Source organism: Canis lupus, chromosome 3 (assembly GCF_048164855.1).
Source record: "Canis lupus baileyi chromosome 3, mCanLup2.hap1, whole genome shotgun sequence".
Lineage (NCBI taxonomy): Eukaryota > Metazoa > Chordata > Mammalia > Carnivora > Canidae > Canis > Canis lupus.
Window position 1 is genome coordinate 59,376,870 of NC_132840.1, and position 18,624 is coordinate 59,395,493.

Genomic DNA, 18,624 nt, shown 5'->3' on the forward strand with positions numbered 1-18,624 from the left:
CCATTAATGCATTTTGTTTTATCCACATTTTGTCTACTGTGAAAAGTACTGCTGTGAAGATCCCAGTACAGGTATTTGTTTGATACCTCTTTTCTTTCCTTAAATTTTTAAATTTTGATTTTTTTAGAGACACAGAGCACATGCAAGTGTGAGCAGGGGTGGGGAGGGAGAGGGACAGAGAGGGAGAGAGAGCATGGAGCCACTGCAAGGCTCAATATCATGACCCTGAGATCATGACCTGAACTAATAAAATCAAGAGTCAGACACTTAACTGACTGAGCCATCCAGGCCCTCTTGAGTATCTCTTTTCTATTTCAGGGGTGGTGAGTATGCCTACAAGTAAAATTGCTGGGTTATTTGATAGTTCTATGTTTAACTTTTTGAGGAACCACTAAATGACTTTCCATAGTGGCTGCACCATTTTACATTCTCACTAACAGTATGCAAGGGCTCCAAATTCTCCACATCCTTGACAACACTTTTTCTATTATAGACATCCCAGTGGGTGTAAAGTGATCTCTATCATGGTTTTAATTTGCATTTACCTCATGCCTAATAATGTTAAACATACTTTATATACTTGTTAGCCATTTGTATACTTTCCTCAAATATATGTCTACTCAGATCCTTTGTCCATTTTTAATCAGGTTGTGTGCCTTTTTGTTGTTGAGTTGAGCTCTTTATATATTCTGAATGAATATATTCTGTTCAAATATCTGTTTTGCAAATATTTTCTTACATTCTGTAGGTTGTCTTTTCACTTTCTCTACAATGTCCTACAATGCACAAACGTTTTAAATTTTGGTGGTGTTTAGTTCATTTGCTTTTTCTTTCATTATTTATGCTTTTGAATTATCTAATAATCCATTGCCAAATCCTCAGTCATGAAGATTCACCTCTTCTTCTAAGGGTTTTATAACATTAGCTCCTACATTTAGGTTGCTTATCTAAATGTAGATAATGAGTTAATTTTGTATATAGTATGAGGTAGGGGTGCAACTGTATTCTTTAACATGTCCATTTGCCCCAGTATCATCTGCTGAGGAAACTATTCATTCCCTGTATGATGATCTTGGCACTCTTGTTGAAAATCAGTTAACCATATGTGTGAAGAATTATCTCTGGGCTTTCTATTCTATTCTACAGATTTTTATGTCTTTCTTTAGGTCAGCACCACATTGTTTTAACTAAAGTAGCTTTTTATTAAACTTTGAAATCAGGAAGTGAGAGTCCTCCAACTGTGCTCCTTCTCAAAATTGTTTTTACTTCTTCCAATACCATATAAATTTGAGGATTGGCTATTTCTGGGGGGACAAAGGCTATTGGAATTTTGATACAGATCACACTGAAATCTGTAGATCACATGAATATTAAGTCTTCTAATCCATTAACACAGGTTGTCTCCATTTATTTAGGTCTTTCACCTTTGTTACATTTATTTATAGGTATTTCACTATTATGGATGTTATTGTAAGTCTTCTTGATTTTATTCGTGGACAATTCATTGCTAGTGTATAAAAATAAGACTGACTTTTGTGTATTGATCTTATATCCTGCAGTTTTTCACAATTTATTAGCCCTAATTGTATTTTGTGGATTCTGTCGGACTTTCTACATATAAGATCATCTGTGGATATAAATAGTTTTACTTATTCCTCTCCAATTTGGATGTCTTTGTTTCTTTTGCTTGCCTAATCGCTCTGGCTAGAACATCGGTATAAAGCTAAACAGAAGTGGCAAAACTGGGCATGCTATCTCTTGTATTTACCTATCTAGTGAACTTTCCCAGTGTTCCTCATTTCTTTGTATGCCTTCAAGTCATCATCTGGTGTTCTTTCATTTCCACCTGAAGGATTCCCTTTAGTATTTCCATAGAGCAGGTCTACTAGCGATGAACTACCTCAGCTTCTCTTTATTGGGAAATGCCCTAGAGTTTCCTTCAATTTGAAGGATAGTTTTGCCAGATATACAATTTTTGGTTGGCAGATTTTTTTCTTTCAACACTTTAATATGTCATTCCATGCCTTCTAATTCCATGGATTGTGCTGGGAAATTACCTGTTAATTTCATGTAGAATCACTCATATATAATGCATTGCTTATCTCACTGCTTTCAAGATTCTCCATTTTTTATTTTTAACAGTTAAATTATAGTATGTCTCAGAATGGTTATCCTCATGTTTATACTCCTTAAAGTTTGTTGAGCCTCTCAGATGTGTAGATTCATGTTCAACTTGGAGGAATTTGGGGCCATTATTATTTCAAATATTCTTTCTGTCCCTTTCTCTCTGTCCTCTTTCTTGGAACTCACCTGATGAGTATGTTTGTATGTTTGATGATGTCTTTTTCTCCATTCCCTCTTCTTTCTTCTCCCCACACTGGGTAATTTTAATTGATCTGTCTTCAAGTTTGCTTGTTCTTTCTTCTACCTGCTCAAATATTCTACTGAAACCTACTATTGAATTCTTCGTTTCTGGTATTGTACTTTTCAGGTCCAGCATTTCTGTTGAGATCATTTTTATAATTTCTATTGATATTCTCTATTTGTTGAGACTTCATTTTACTGATATCTACCTCTTTGTCTATGGTTTCCTTTAACTCTGCTAGTCCAGTAGGTCAGTTGGTTTAAAATCTTTGTCTCATATGTCCAATATCTGTGCTTCCTAAATGACAATTTCTGTTAATTTCCTCTGTGGATAGGTTCTACTTTCTTTTTTTCTTTGAATATTGTAATTTTTTGTGGAAAACTGATATTTGAATATTATAATATGATAACTGGAAATCAGATTCTTCCCCCTCCTTGGGTAATTTATTTTATTTTTGCTTGCTGTAGGCTGTACTGGTTTGTTTCTTTTGTTACTTTTCTAAACTATTTCTGTAAAGTCTGTATTATTTGTTGGATGTAGTTTCTGAAGTTTCTGACCTTTGGCTTATAGTCAGCTAGTGTTGACAGAGATTGCCTTGAATGCCTGGGTGAAGGAAGAAAGAAAATAAGAAGGAAAGAAAGAAAGAAAGAAAGAAAGAAAGAAAGAAAGAAAGAAAGAAAGAAAGAAAGAAAGAAGAGGGGAGGAGAGGAAAGGAAAGGAAAGGAGAGGAGAGGAAGGAAGGAGAGGGAAGGGAAGGGAAGGGAAGGGAAGGGAAGGGAAGGGAAGGGAAGGGAAGGAGAGGGAAGAGAGGAGAAAAAGAGCCTCTCCCAATGTTTGCAGATTGGTTCTTTCAGTGCTTAGCCAGGCTGTTTACAAGTCTGCATTAGCCCCCACTTTATGCTTTCTGTGAGCCCAAAGAATGGCCATAGATGAAAGCTCTGGGTGTTGCCTGGTCTCTCTGAGAAAGCATTCTGTCCTGGCTATGCACACAGCTTTCTAGATTCTCTGGTTTATACAGGCACTTCTCAATGGCTTAATCTCCCAACGAAACTCTCTCCCCAGTTTCTCTTGGAGTAACTGGACTCTTGGACTGTTGGAGTGTCATTTTTTGGCTTAAATGCAGTCTTTTGCCCCAGGCTATAGCACATTGTTCTATTGCCTCACAATGTTTTCAAGGAATGCCCTCTGCATAGCCACTCTTTGATCCCAAGAGAGTTCCAAGTTGGGTGGAACAAAATCAAGCACCTTACATCCATCCTTTAGGTCATCTCCAGATAGATCAAAACAGACAAAACATAGTTCTTTAAGAATATGATCTTTTCTGCTCCCTCCAGGACCAGAGACCAGAGTCCACACTGGGAACTCAGGCTACTATCTTCAAGACCACCACCAGACCAGGAAGGCAAGTGAGGCAAGAGCAAGCAAAATTTGACAAAGCTTTCCTATTATGTTAAAACTGTCACCACCATTATCTCTCCTTTCTTATCCAGCATTTTCTTGCTTTCTGTAAACTTTTGGCTATTTTCCAGAGTTCTTACAAAGTTGCTTCTGACAGTTTTTGCTTCATATTTTAGTATTTCTCTGAGGGATGGCCCTTTGGAATTATCCAGTCCATTTTGTTTGCTGACATCACTTTTTCTGATAGTTTTTAAAAATTTCATCTTTGACTTACAGGAATTTTCAAAGGGGAAAAAACTGATAGAAGGATTATCACCAGCCACCAGATAATAACATTCATGATGATTTCTTGACCATATTTATTTATATAAAATATATTTAAATATGTGTTTAGAAATGTTTGTAATAGATGTGAGCAACGTTTATGAAAATAGCACACACCTGAAGAGCAAAAGAAATTTTAATAGAATGGGCTTCTACCTGTTTTACACTATTCTCTTAATAGCTTACGTAAATTCCACACTCAAAATCCCACCACCTACTTGGAACAAAAACCTTCAATCAAGGCTTAGGAAAATGGTGGTAAAACACTTTGTCCACTTTAATTTGACGGGACATCTACCAGCTGCCCATTGTGGGCAGCCATGAGTGAGAGAGGAGTGCTGAGTCAGCAGTGTCTGTTTTCACCCTACTTCTCCTTCCACCAACTAAATCCTTCTACTCATCCCTCTGGAAGCTAGAGCCAAGTCAAGATCAGCCTCCTTAATGAAGTTTGAGAAACACTCCCATGTACACTGATCTCCTTTCCTCAATTTCTAGAGAACTTATTCCTAACATTTATTTTTTTTAATAAAATAACATAAATACCTCAAACTCTTAAATGATAGTAGGATGGTACTATTTAAATATTAAAAGCTATTGAAGGAAAAAAAAGCCTTATTTGAACATTTTATTTTTGTACCTATGTCAATGCTAGACAAGTAGGATGCATTCTGGAACACCCTGATATTATCTTCCTTGTCAGATAGGCCCACAGACCACTACCTTAGTCATAAGTCAACATATTCTTAATATTTTTCCAACTCCCACTATTTTCTAAAAATAAAATTAATAATAAAATGATGAGTATGTAATCAAAGCAAAAAAAGTCATCAATTTCATTAAAAGGCAAGTTCATACTATATATCGATGTTTTTCCTTCATTCCAGCTAATTAAAAATTCCAGGCATCTTAGACTCACATACCTGGATCTGAGAAAACAAGATGTTTTCTAATTTTCCTTCAAAAGGCTGAAATATTTTCAAAATATGTAACAAAACAAATAATTAGAAAAATATATGTACCAAGAAAATGTTATTTAGGGAAAATTATCAAACAACACAAACGTCTTTTGGTTTTTGTTTTTCTCTAAGTCATTCACAACTAATAACCTTACCAATTGTTCTTTTTCCATCAAGCGTCCCTCCTTGGTTTTTTTTTTTTAAAGAAGTAAAGGACAAGAAGCAATTAGTACATCTTCAAAACATGAGTCAAGGAGGCAATGAAATGCTGTATTTGAGGTTCTTAGTTGTTACAGATTTTTCCGTCCAAAGAGATGAGGATATGTTAACCAAATTAATAAAGTTTTCCATACTTTGAAGAGTGAAATCAAAAGTCCCATCAGTCTACGTTTTGTAACAAAACTCATGTGTATTAGTGTCCTTTAAAATTACATGTTAGTTTTTTCTAACCCGACAGTTTGAATTGCTATGAAAACCACTATTTCTGTTTCTATGTGACTTACATGGTGAACAGATCTCCAGAGTACTCCTTCAGAACCTCTGTATCTGGAAAATGTGTTCTCTCCATGAGAACATGTACAGAAATTCAAAATAATATCCAGAAAAACTGAGTCAATGATACGCATGACATACATAAGTACTATCATGTATTATTTGGAATGTGTTTCTGGCTTTTGCTGGCAAAAATTTTGCAATTTATTCACCTTCTCTATAGTCTTTTTTATGGGTTCTTCAGCAGGTCAGTCTGTTTGGATGTTCATGAATTTTGTGACTAGCACAAGAGCATGTGCTGAAGACATAGTTTAATGAAGATAGCCTGAGATTTCAAGGGACTCTAAATTGAGCCTTAACATGAAACTTTGCTACCTAAGATCACCAAGACTTCCTAGTTATCCAACAAAAGCATTTTTCATAGCAGCCATGGCAGTATTGACCAGATGACACTTTTTTTCTTAACTTCTGACATTCTCTACCAGTTCTTTAAAGTGATCCGGCTTCCATATCCTTCATATTGACCTTAGAGAGTCCTCTTCTTCCATCTGCCCACATTCCAAATTGAGTTAAATATTAAGATAAAACACCTCTAATGTAGGGGCAAAATGCTATAATGATCTATCCAAATCTACTTTAAAATGTGTTTGAGGTAGTAGGTATAAAGATAACATTTTCTTTTCTTTTGATTGCAAAAACATAATTTTTATTTATTTTTATTTTTTATTTTTATTTTCTTCAAATTTTTATTTAAATTCTATTTAGTTAACATACAGTGCAATATTGGTTTCAGGAGTAGAATTCAGTGATCATCACTAATATGTAACACCCAGTGCTCATCATCACAAGCACCCTCCTTAATGCCCATACCCCTTCTAGCTCATCCCCCACCCAGGTCCCCTCAAGCAATCCTCCTATTTGTTTCCTATTTATTTCCTATTGCTAAGAGCCTCTTATGCTTTGTTTCTCTCTCTCCTTTTTTTCCTACTCCTTTCCCATATGCTTATATGTTTTCTTTCTTAAATTCCAGATGTGAGTGAAATCATATGGTATTTGTCTTTCTCTGACTTATTTCGCTTAGCATAATACCATCTAGTTCCATCCACATCACTGCAAATAATAGGATCACATTCTTTTTTTATGACAGAAGTGATATTCCATTGTATTTATACCACAGCTTCTTTATCCATTCATCTGTTGATGGAAATCTGGGCTCTCTCCATAGTTTGGCTATCATGGACATTGCTATTATAAACATTTGAATCAGTATTTTTCTTTCCTTTGGGTAAATACCTAGTAGTACATTTGCTGGGTCATAAGGTAGTTCTATTTTTAATTTTTTGAGGAACCTCCACACAGTTTTCCAGAGTGGGTGCACCAGTTTGCATTCCCACCAACAGTGAAAGATGGTTCCCCTTTCTCCTCATCCTTGTGAACATCTGTTGTTTCCTGTGTTGTTAATTTTAACATTTCTGACAGGTGTGAGGTGGGATCTCACTGTAGTTTTGATTTGCATTTCCCTGATGGTGAGTGATGTGGAGCATCTTTTCATGTGCCTGTTGGCCATGTGTATGTCCTCTTTGGAAAAGTGTCATTTCAAGTCTTCCACCCATTTTTTAATTGGATTATTCAATTTTTGGCTGCTGAGTTATATAAGATCTTTATATATTTTGGATACCAACCCTTTATCAGATATTTCATTTGCAAATATCTTCTCCCATTCTGTAGGTTGCCTTTTAGTTTTGCTGATTGTTTCCTTCACTGTATAGATTTTTATTTTGATGTAGTCTCAATAGATTAATTTTGCTTTTATTTACCCTGCCTCAGGAGACATATCTAGAAAGATGAATTTCTTTCATCAGTGTTTTATAGTTTTCAGAGTATAGGTTTTTCACCTCTTTCGTTAAGTTTATTCCTAGAAGATGTATTATTTCGGTGCAATTGTAAATGGGATTGTTTTCTTAATTTCTCTTTCTGTTGCTTCATTATAAATGCATAGAAATGCAACAGATTTCTGTACATTGATTATGTATCCTGCAACCTTACTGAATTCATCAGATCTAGTATGGGTTTTTTGGTGTAATCTTTAATATTTTCTATCTATAGTATCATGTCTTCTGCAAACAGTGAAAGTTTACTTCTTCATTACCAATTTGGATGACTTTTATTTCCTTTGTTGTCTGACTGCTGAGGCTAGGACTTCCAGTACTGTGTTGAACAACAGTGGTACGAGTGGACATCCTTGTTTTGTTCTTGATCTTTAGGGGAAAGCTTTACATTTTTCACCATTGAGTCTGATGTTACCTGTGGGTTTTTCATATAAAGTCTTTATTATATTGAGGCTTGGTCCCTCTAAATCGACTTTGTTGAAGGTTTTTATCATGAATGCATGTCATACTTTGCCAAATGCTTTTTCTGCATCTATTGAGATGATCATAAGGTTTTTATCATTTCTTTTATTCATGTAATGTATCATGTTGATTAATTTGCAGGTATTGAACCACCCTTGCATCCTGAGAATAAATCCTACTTGATTAGGGTGAATCATTTTTTAAAATTTTTTATTGGTGTTCAATTTGCCAACATATAGAATAACACCCAGTGCTCATCCCTTCAAGTGCCCATCTCAGTGCCCATCACCCAGTCACCCCCACCCCCACCCACCTCCCTTTATACCACCACCCCTTGTTCGTTTCCCAGAGTTAGGAGTCTCTCATGTTCTCTCTCCCTTTCTGATATTTCCCACTCATTTTTTCTTCTTTCCCCTTTATTCCCTTTCACTATTTTTTATATTCCCCAAATGAATGAGACCATATAATGTTTGTCCTTCTCTGATTGACTTATTCCACTCAGCAATGTTGATGGAACCCTCCAGTTCCATCTACATTGAAACAAATGGTATTTGTCATTTCTAATGGCTGAGTAATATTCCATTGTATACATAGACCACATCTTCTTTATCCATTCATCTTTCGATGGACACCAAATCTTCCTTTTAAACAATTTCTGACAAGGCATTCTACAGTCCCTGAAATACAAAACCGCTCTACTGAGGCTTTGCTTTGTCTTGAATATGTGCCTAGCGAGTGAAGGAGTAAGGGTGAGAGGCTCTGCCCTGGCCTAGCTGAGCAGACCTGGCTTTTGAGAAATCTCTGATGGAGCCACGGGGTGGAATTCTGTTGTAAAAACAGCAAACACTCAGCTCTCACTGTCAGCTTTGGTGAATCATTTTTTTAATGTTGAATTCAGCTTGCCAACATTTTATTGAGAATTTTTACATCTGCATTCATCAGGGATATTGGCCTTTGGTTCTTTCTCTTAGTGGAGTCTGTATCTGGCTTTGGTATCAAGGTAATGCTGGCCTCATAGAATGAATTTGGAGGTTTTCCTTATTCTATTTTTTGGAATAATTTGAGAAGAATAACTATTAACTCTTCTTCTAGTGTTTGGTAGAATTTGCCTGTGAAAACATCTGGCCATGGACTTCTGTTTGTTGGGAGTTTTTCAATTACTGACTCAATTTCATTGCTGGTAATCAGTCTGTTCAAATTTTCTATTTCTTCCTGATTCATTTTTGGGAGGTTATAGGCTTTTAGGAATTTATCCATTTCTTCCAGGCTGTGCAATTTATTGGCATATAGCTTTTTTATAATATTCCCCTAAAGTTGTTTGTATTTCTGTGGTATTGGCTATTACTTCTCTTCTTTCATTTGTGATTTTGTTTATTTTGGGTCTTCTCTCTTTTTTTATTATGAGTCTGGCTAGAGATTTATCGATTTGTTGATCTTTTCGAAGAACGAGCTCCTGGTTTCATTGAACTACTGGGTTTTTGTTTTTATTTTTGTGGAGTTTTTTAGGATTCTATATCATTTATTTCTGCTCTAATCTTTATTACTGCCTTCCTTCTGATGGCTTTCAGTTTTGTTTGTTGCTCTTTTTCTAGCTCCTTTAGGTGTAAAGTTAGGTTGTTTATTTGAGATTTTTCTTGCTTCTTGAAGTAGGCCTGTATGGCTATAAACTTCGCTGCTGGAATCATTTTTCTTGCATCCCAAAGATTTGGGAACATTTTGTTTTGATTTTCATGTGTTCCCATGTAATTTTTTATTTCTTCTTTGATTCCTGGTTGATCCACTTATTGTTTAGCAGCCTGTTATTTAACCCATGTACTTGTGCTCTTTCCAGATTTTTATTGCATTGTGATCAGAAAATATGCATGGTATGACTTTGATCTTTTTGACTATGTTGAGGTTTATTTTGTGACCTAATATATGACATTTTCTGGAGAATGCTCCATGTGCACTTGAAAAGAATGTATTCTGCTGTATTATGATGGAATGTTCTGACTATGTCTGTTAAATCCATCTGGTCCAGGGTGTCATTCAAAGCCATTGTTTCTTTATTGATTTTCTGTTTGGATTATCAATCTGTTGTTATAAGTAAGGTGTTAAAGTTCCCTACTATTATTGTATTACCATCAATTATTTCCTTTATGTTTGTTATTAACTGTTTTGTGTATTTGGGTGCTCCCATGTTTGAAGCATAAATAATTACAACTGTTAGACCTTCTTGTTGGATTGCCCCCTTTATTATTCTTTAGTGTTCTTCTTTGTCTCTTGTTACAGTTTTTGTTTTAAAGCCTAGTTTACCCAATATAAGTATTGTTATCCTGGCTTTCTCACAACCTGAGTTTAATTTCTCTACTTTGACATTCTCATTCTCAATAAAATTGATGAGGAAAAGAGGAAGGGGAAAGGATAGAGCAAAGGTAGGAGTACAAAAGACAAGCAGGTTATGCAGAATTATTACATCTTTTACTTGACTATTTGGTGACCATATCTACCTAGATTAGTCAACGTGGAATTTTAAAATCCATGTTCATCGTTTTGAGTAACCCTAACATGTGTCTGGCTTTTTGGCAAGCTGAAACTTAGAATTCCTGGCACTGTGGTTTGTATTTGGGTGTCACCTCCCATGAGTTTTTTTACACATGGAAGATTTTTATCACTACAATTTTCTGAATATAACTCGTGATGACTTCTGGAAACCCAGGGATTTAGAAAGGGAGCACGGTGGCAGTGAATGACAGCATTAGCTCCTGGTAATAACACAGTGAGTAAAAACATTTAGCAATAAAAGATTTGGAGCTGAACCTATAACAGAAGCATTATCTTTACAAAGTTTCCCAATAACTAATTACTATTTTTATTGGAAAAAGTAAGGAGAACAATTGCAGACCTGACTATCCTGGGAAGGTCATCTCTGATCCAGACCACACTGACTGACCCTGGTATTGAGGTGCAAGCAAGAAAGGGGGGAAGAAAGTCATGCCAGGAAGAAAGTAGAGAGTCTCACAAGGCATGTGGCCTTTGCCATGACCCCAGAGGGCCTGGCAACATCTGAGTCAGCTGACCCACAAGCACAGCCCAGAGCTAACATTTCAGCTCAAGCTTTTGCCAGAAGCTCGAGAACCAGTTGCTTTTAACTCCTCACACTTGCTTCTATAAATAAAACATGATGAAACATGAAAAAAATGATGGAAGTACCAAGGAAAAAACAGAAATGAATCAACATCCTGGAGTATAAAGATAACTGGGGGATCCTAGGAAGTTAATAATTCTTGCCACAGGCCTGACTTGATGATAATGCTACATCCTTGGCTTTGGAGCCAATTCCTAAATATCTACTTGCATATATTGTAGAAATAGGAGAAGCAGAGTATGATGAAGAATTGTCAATTGCAGATTTCTTGAATTAAGCCAAAAGAAGAAAGTGGGCAAATAAGTAAGAGTTCCCAGAGTCAAAAGGACAAAGTCTTTGAAAAACAACAAGAAGGGGGTGGAAAATAAGGTGTATGACCATCATAGCCAGTTGGCATTTGTAGATGGAAAAATGAGAGGCAAGTATTCACATCACAGACATGATATGCCTGCTCTAGGGATGCCTGGGTGGCTCAGTGGTTGAGCTTCTGTCTTCAGCTTAGGACGTGATCCCAGGATCCGAGATCGAGTCCCACCTCAGGCTTTTGCAGGGAGCCTGCTTCTCCTTCTGCCTGTGTCTCTGCCTCTCTGTGTGTCTCTCATAAATAAATAAAATCTTAAAAAATAAGCCTGCTCTACTATGAATAACTTTTAGACTTTAAGATAAGGATGTCTAGTACACAATAATTATAAGATCATGGAGACAGGAATCATTGTCTAATCTTTCTGTAGCCCTTACCACAGGTAGTCCTGTGAGTTTATATTAACTGAACTTAAAACATCAAATTTCTTAGTTCCTTTTTCTCAGATTTTTGTTACCTTTATCTATCCCAAAGTAGTTATATTATCAGTCTGCTTTTAAATAATTGGCAAACACCTAAAATAGCACACATCACTTGCTTTATAGTTTATCACATCTGACACTAGCAACAGGAAATATATTTTACATGGCACAAGTCAGGCAATAAGAAACCCATTATTTTTAAAGTCCTGCTCATCCATTTTGCAGGAAATTATCATTATTATCTATTCAGGAGGTTTGGATACATCTGAGTATGTGAGACTATAACAGCAAAAACTTGTATTAAATATAAAATAAAATATGTTGCCACTCATCCTTTATTCTGAGTTTGTGGTTTTTACTTTTTACTTTTTTACTATTTTTTAAGATTTTCTTTATTTATGAGAGACACAGAGAGAGAGGCAGAGACATAGGCAGAGGGAGAAGCAGGCTCCTCATAGGGAGCACAATGTGGGACTCTGTCCCAGGACCCTGAGATCACAACCTGAGCCGAAGGCAGATACTCAACCACTGAGCCACCCAGGCATCCCCCAAGTTTGTGGTTTTTCATCACAAAAACTTTTACAAGATCTCACAGGTGTTCAGTGATACTGGTTCCACCTCTTTTCCTGGATTATCAACCTCTTCCTTCTTGTTGGTTATTTTCTCTCAACTTAGAGCACTCAATGCCATGTCTTACAACATGTACACGCATGTGTACACATGAACACGCATCTGTTTTTACCCTGTTTCCAAATCTATCTACCATAAAGGCTTTGCTTGGTTTCACAACAAAGTGCTTGGTGCACTTGTCTGAACCCATGGACTTCTTTGACTCACCTTCTATTCATTTCTCTGTCTACTCTGACTTTTGCCCCATTTTACTAGTTACATCCTAGTTTCCATATGCTAAAAACACATTTTGATACTTGTTTTCCTTGAATTCTTGTCTTAGCGATCCTTTAACGAATCCCCAGAATCATAACCCCAGGCTCAGTTTCTAGGACCCCATGCTCTCGGGAGGAGTCTATAAGGGAGTGAGGTTTCCAGATGAAGAAGAGGAAGAAGAGACAAGGATGCAGCTTCAGGTGATACTGAGCCTCCACCTGTTCCCCCAGGGAACTCTGGAGCACGAACTACAGCATTTGTTCCACCTGCGGCAAAGGATCAGAGCCCTTGCCCCGAGGTCAGACACTGGGGTGATTGCTGGACCTTCCACAGCACCCAGAACCAGGGGAATCTGCTGAGGTCACCACAGCACCTGTGGAACTTTCTCCCATTGACACTCTAACTGCCTTTTCATTCCTGAAACATTGTCTTGGCTTCTATGTAGGTTTATGTCCCACATTCCCAGTGACTCAGCAGTCCTGCCGCTCACTGTCCTGTAGCCACTGTTGCTGTCACTCTGCACTCTTAAGGGATCTCACTCATGCACAGAGCTCCAAACACCAACTGTATGCTGATGACTGGTGGCCTGGGTCAGATATCCAGAAAACAGCCCAAGAACAGGATCCTTGTTAAAGTGATTTATTGAAGGAGTGTTCTCAAGAGTAGGGAGGTAAGGGAAGAAAGATAAGGTGGAGAAATAAGCTTGCCAGAATGTCTGGCCAGGTCCCATCTGAAGGCCATCCTCGATCCCGTGAGAGGCTCTGGATGCAGACGCACCACTCATGGAAGGAGGCCGGGCCCTCTTCTGTCTTACAATGGTCAGTCTTTGGTTGGTCGGCCTGGGGGGTGGGGTGGGCAGACTGGGCCGTCCCTATGACTGTACCATTCCCATGGCTGCAGTCATGGCACAGGTGTGGCAGTGGCCAAGGACAGAGGCTTGCAATTAACCCCTGCTTATTCCATGTGCCTGGTAAATTAATGCCCCTTCCTGACCTGGACTTTCTCCAGTTTTCTTCCTGTACAGCCCCAGCCAGCCAGGGAGACTTTTCACCATGCCCTATGGACACACACACACCCTTGTCTTGCACAATTTCCCCTCCACACACAGCTCTGCCCACAAGGAGGATTTCACCTTGCCTGGTTTTCAAGGCCATCCTCAAGGGGGTGTAGAGAGTTGGGTGTCCACTTTTAGCCACCGTCCTTGTGATCAAGTTAACCGTTTCCTTCCTTCATCAGCTGGTCACGGGGCACCCTCCATCACCTGTCATATATAAATTGAGGCTGAAAATAAGCATCCACAATAGTGGTAGGTGATGAGTGTCTGGGCCACTTATCATGTTAGCCTACTGGTGACTTCTACACCAACCCTGAGATGTGCCCCCATCATAGGGTAGCTTCTCATTCACCTGATCTTATGACTTGGTATATCTAGCAGCAGCCAAACTCTGATGGGCAGTTCTGGAATTGTGGTCACATAGGCCCCATGGTGAGACACTGGGTTTCTCTTAGAGCCCAGTAGCATCCAGAGCTGTTGGAATCGTCTATAGTTTGGGGAATATAAAAAATGGTGAAAGAGAATAAAGGGGAAAGGAGAAAAAATTAGTGGGAAATATCAGAAAGGGAGACAGAGCATGAAAGACTCCTAACTGGGAAACGAACTAGGGGTGGTGGAAGGGGAGTGGGTGGGGGGTGGGGGTGACTGGGTGATGACGGGCACTGAGGTGGGCACTTGACGGGATGAGCACTGGGTGTTATTCTATATGTTGGCAAATTGAACACCAATAAAAAATAAATTTATAAAAAATAAATAAATCTCAGTTTCATCTTAAAAATAAAAGGAATCGTCTATAGTTATATAGGCTTGTCCTTACTCTGGAACTCTATGGGGCTGTACTGTGTTTCTCTCTTTGGTCTTCCAGAAACTCCAAACAGCATCTCTCTTTACCACAGGTAACATCAGAATTATGGGATCTGCTGGGTTGTATAGCCCAAGTGGCAGAACCGCTCGTTTTGCAAACTAGACCAGCTACAGTGACCTTTCCTGATCTTGATCTGAATCTCTCAGGGTGAAAAGGCTTTCATATCAATAAATAAATTGAGCATTAAAGTAACCCCATGTGGAGACTGTGTTGACTACAAACCCCAAAAAAGCCCTACCAAGCTTTGTGCTTCTTCTTTAGGGGCAAGGAGCAATAACCACCCCACTTTCTGGAAAGTATGTAAAGGTACACCCCAGACCATTAGATTCATAAACACTTTACATGTCACTAAATTCTCCTAGAAAACTATGTCAGGTTTTTTCTGCCTTTTGGAGCGGGAAATATTTTACCAAAGCATTCAGAATATGTGCCAGCTCTTACTCATCACATCCCATTGACATGACATCATTAATATAGGGGAACAATGGTCTTCTGCAGTATTTTAAGATAATCCAGGTCCCTTTGAACTAAATTATGACAAATAGTAGGATTAATGTAGCCTTGGGTAAGATTTTGTAGACTATTAACCCTTTCTTGTGACTATAAGAGATTAGCTTCCAATCTTCTTTCTTGATGAGTAAGCGCAAGAATGCATTTACTATATCGATGACTCACATCCCATGCAGGCAAAAGAGTGTTAACCTGCTCTAGCAAAGACACCATATCCAGCATAGCAACTGTTTTTGGCATCCTACTTGGTTAGATTTATGGTGGCCCATTAACATGAAGTCACAAATGAGACTTGAACTAATCCAACAGATTGTTCTGAGGCTGAAAGGCCTTTTCAGAACTGTCCTAAAATTAGGCCAAAAGCCTTTAAATCTCCCTTTAACAGCCAATCACTGACAGAATATTGTTTCTTGAACAAAGTAGTATGACATTGAATGATACACTCCCTGAGGTATATGGTAGGGAATGAACAAACGTATTACTTAGATGTAAATGACTGGGAATAACAAAATCACCATGAATGCACATTTATATATGATTATTAGGATGTAGGCATGGCACTCTACTAAATGCTTTACATGCATTATTTTATTCGATTCTCCTAATGGACCAATCTATAAGGTAAGTACCAAAAATGATGTTGAAACACAAGCAGGCTTGGATGCCTGGGTGGCTCAGTGGTTGAGCATCTGCCTTTGGCTCAGGGTGTAATCTTGGAGTCCTGGGATCGAGTCCCACATTGGGCTCCCTGCAGGGAGCCTTCTTCTCCCTCTGCTTGTGTCTCTGCCTCTCTCTCTCTCTCTCTCTCTCTCTCTGTCTCTCATGAATGAATAAATAAAATCTAAAAAAAAAAAAAAAACACAACCAGGCAGACCTCAAGGTCCATGCTCTTCATCTGAAGCTATAACCAGTAAATCCATAAAATGTAAGCAAGCCATTCTGAATTACAAAATTTTAAAAGAAAACTCCTATGTTTTGTAAGCAAGTAATCTCAATTTTCTTATTTCACCCAATACATCAACTTCTTAGAGTGATACTTAAGAGTCTATAGAATGCATTTCCATCCTACAAATATTTTCATGCTCTGTTTGATCTTTTGGCATCTTTCCAAGGTACCATAATAAATACTAGATGCTGATGTCCATCTAAAAGTACAGGGGAGGTCACTGCAGGTCAAAATTATATGGCAGGAGGCCGTGGGAAGAGAATGTTACTAATGAGTCACCCAACTTTTTAGAGACTATTTTAGACTTCTTATTAAAGCATGAGTATCTTCATATATAGTTTTTCCAGCAATGCTTAATTCTAGCCTCTCTTCCCTTTAAGAAGAGTTAGCTGCAGTGTAAGCTAGAAAGTGCTACACAATGTAAGAGAGAACTGCACACAGATGAAGGAAATTACTCAGTGTCAATTGACAAGGGAATCAAGCCATGACTTTCCTTTTGGAAAATAAAAGTTTATTTTTAAAGCTCAGTGATCATCATTCTTCTCCTGAATGTTAGGATGCTTCATATTGGATGTTGGGGAAACCGCTGGTTTTACTCCACAGGTGCTTCTGTCAGAATGAGTCATTCATGGATCCTGGGGTGTGGAGGCCACCACTAGTGCAGGACTCATTGATGCCAGCGCTTGTGACAGTACCTTCCAAGAGCTACTCTGAAGGGTTGGAAGGGATTTTCATCCTTACCATCACCTGAATCCCTGTGGCTAACTAGCAGCTGTCACAAGTAGGCATTGAATAAGTTCAATAAAGGAATAGGTCTTACCAACTGCTATCACTCCAGTTGACAGCAATCACTAGTGAAAATTGTCTTCAGCATCTACTTACCTTAACCACTCTAAGTTTTAAGTATTTCTTGCCTCTGGACAGCTCTTAGATTTCCAGCAGCTGGATAACTCAAAGGTAATTTCTGAGTGCCACTTCTGTTGAGCGATTAAAAAAGGAGTCAATGCTGATTCCTCTAAGTAAAATCCTACACAGTGCTTTCCAACAACAGCTCTCTTATGGGATGGATCCAAAGCTCTGTGGAATCATGATCTGAGCACAAATCCAATAACGCTATTCCTGTGTGCCAGCTTAGAGCCTTCCATCCTTGACTCTCTAAGGGAAGCTTTTTGGATAATTGAAGTTAACAGTAATTCAGTTCAGCAAATTCGGTTCTGAGTTCCTACTATGAGGTTGATGTTCTTCCATATACTTAATGTTTGGCTTATATATTTCTCCTGAGGACTGTAAACTAAGTTAAATGTGAGAGTGAAAGCTCCACATTCCCGTTTGCATATGGTGTGGTTTCTTAACAGTTCTATAGCACCTTGGAGTTCTATGTGTTTCCTAACTTAGACCTTCTCATCAGTTCTATGAGGCAGACATATTTTCATTTTACAGGTGAAAAAACTTAGAAGGAACATGTTGCCTGAAGTCACACCAACTCATAGGCTCCTTAGTACCCAGAAAACAGCAGAGCTGCATTTTCCAGGAACATTTTCCACTGGATCTCTGTTCTCTTTTAGGGACTATAGATGTTTTTTGCTGTTGCTATTCAAAGTGGGAAGTTTTTAATTTACTTATATATTCTATTTATAAATACTGGAAATACAGTATATAAAACATCATTTCTCAAGGCTGTTTTACATTCTAATAGGAAAAATAAAACACATTTAGGTATCTATGAACTAAAACAGGAAGTGAAACATGTCATAAAAGAGATCCAAAAATAAAAATATATAAGAGATATCATTTCCAGCTGGGAAAGAGCAAGTAAGATTTTCTGCACACAAAACATTAGAAATACACGATTAAAACAAACAAACAAAAAATCTACCTAATGATCTTTGCAAAACAACTTACTCTTTTAGTAAGTTGCAAGCTAAGGGGGAAAAAAAGAAGAAAACTATGACCCACATAAAGTTCATGACATTCTTCTTGTATCAAAAAAATGAATATGAAATACATATGCATAAATTTCTATATTGGCAATTTATGGATAGAAGAAAACAGAGGGTCTCCATCCACCCACCTTCAACTCACTTCTCATTGAAGAAAAGAGTCTAAATTGATACAAATTTACTAGCTTCTCAGTTTTGCAGATTGAAAACATATCAGAGATAAGTCTAGTCAATGCTGGCAGAATCATGCTCCTCCTGGCGACACCACATGTGTTAAGTGGATTCCATATTCTTCCTGTTCATTCTCCTGATCATGTATAACACAAACAGTGGTAGTCACGTACACCCCAAATCTGGACCAACCATGCACACATCCTCAGTGCCAGTGCAATCACAGTCTCATAGACACAGGTGGGGACTCATCAGTCAACATTGTGCTCTCATAGCTCATGCACTCATCAAAAACATACTTGCATCACCAACTAGCTTTTCTTGTTTTTCATGCCGAATTTTCTTCCAATTTTAAAGTATTATACTAAAAACAAGAAGAGACATAGTGTTTTTGCTTAAAGATGCAACACTTGGAGCTATTAGCTGTATTTTTTTGTTTTATTGTGGTTACACATGT

At 37.9% G+C, this 18,624-nt stretch overlaps 1 long non-coding RNA gene across 3 annotated transcripts in view; it reads right to left on the reverse strand.

Moving 5' to 3' along the window:
* The window catches only part of LOC140625026 (uncharacterized), a 33,991-nt gene extending 15,623 nt beyond the window's left edge, over positions 1 to 18,368 (reverse strand). Inside the window, exons 1-3 of one of the 3 annotated variants that reach the window (XR_012024427.1) lie at positions 18,128 to 18,368; positions 16,939 to 17,033; positions 13,814 to 13,942 (exon numbers count right to left, since the gene is read on the reverse strand). This is a non-coding gene — a long non-coding RNA (uncharacterized lncRNA). The remainder of the gene's footprint in view (positions 1 to 13,813; positions 13,943 to 16,938; positions 17,034 to 18,127) is intronic. The other 2 variants (XR_012024429.1, XR_012024430.1) reach the window with 2 other exon arrangements.
* Positions 18,369 to 18,624: the final 256 nt, after the last annotated feature.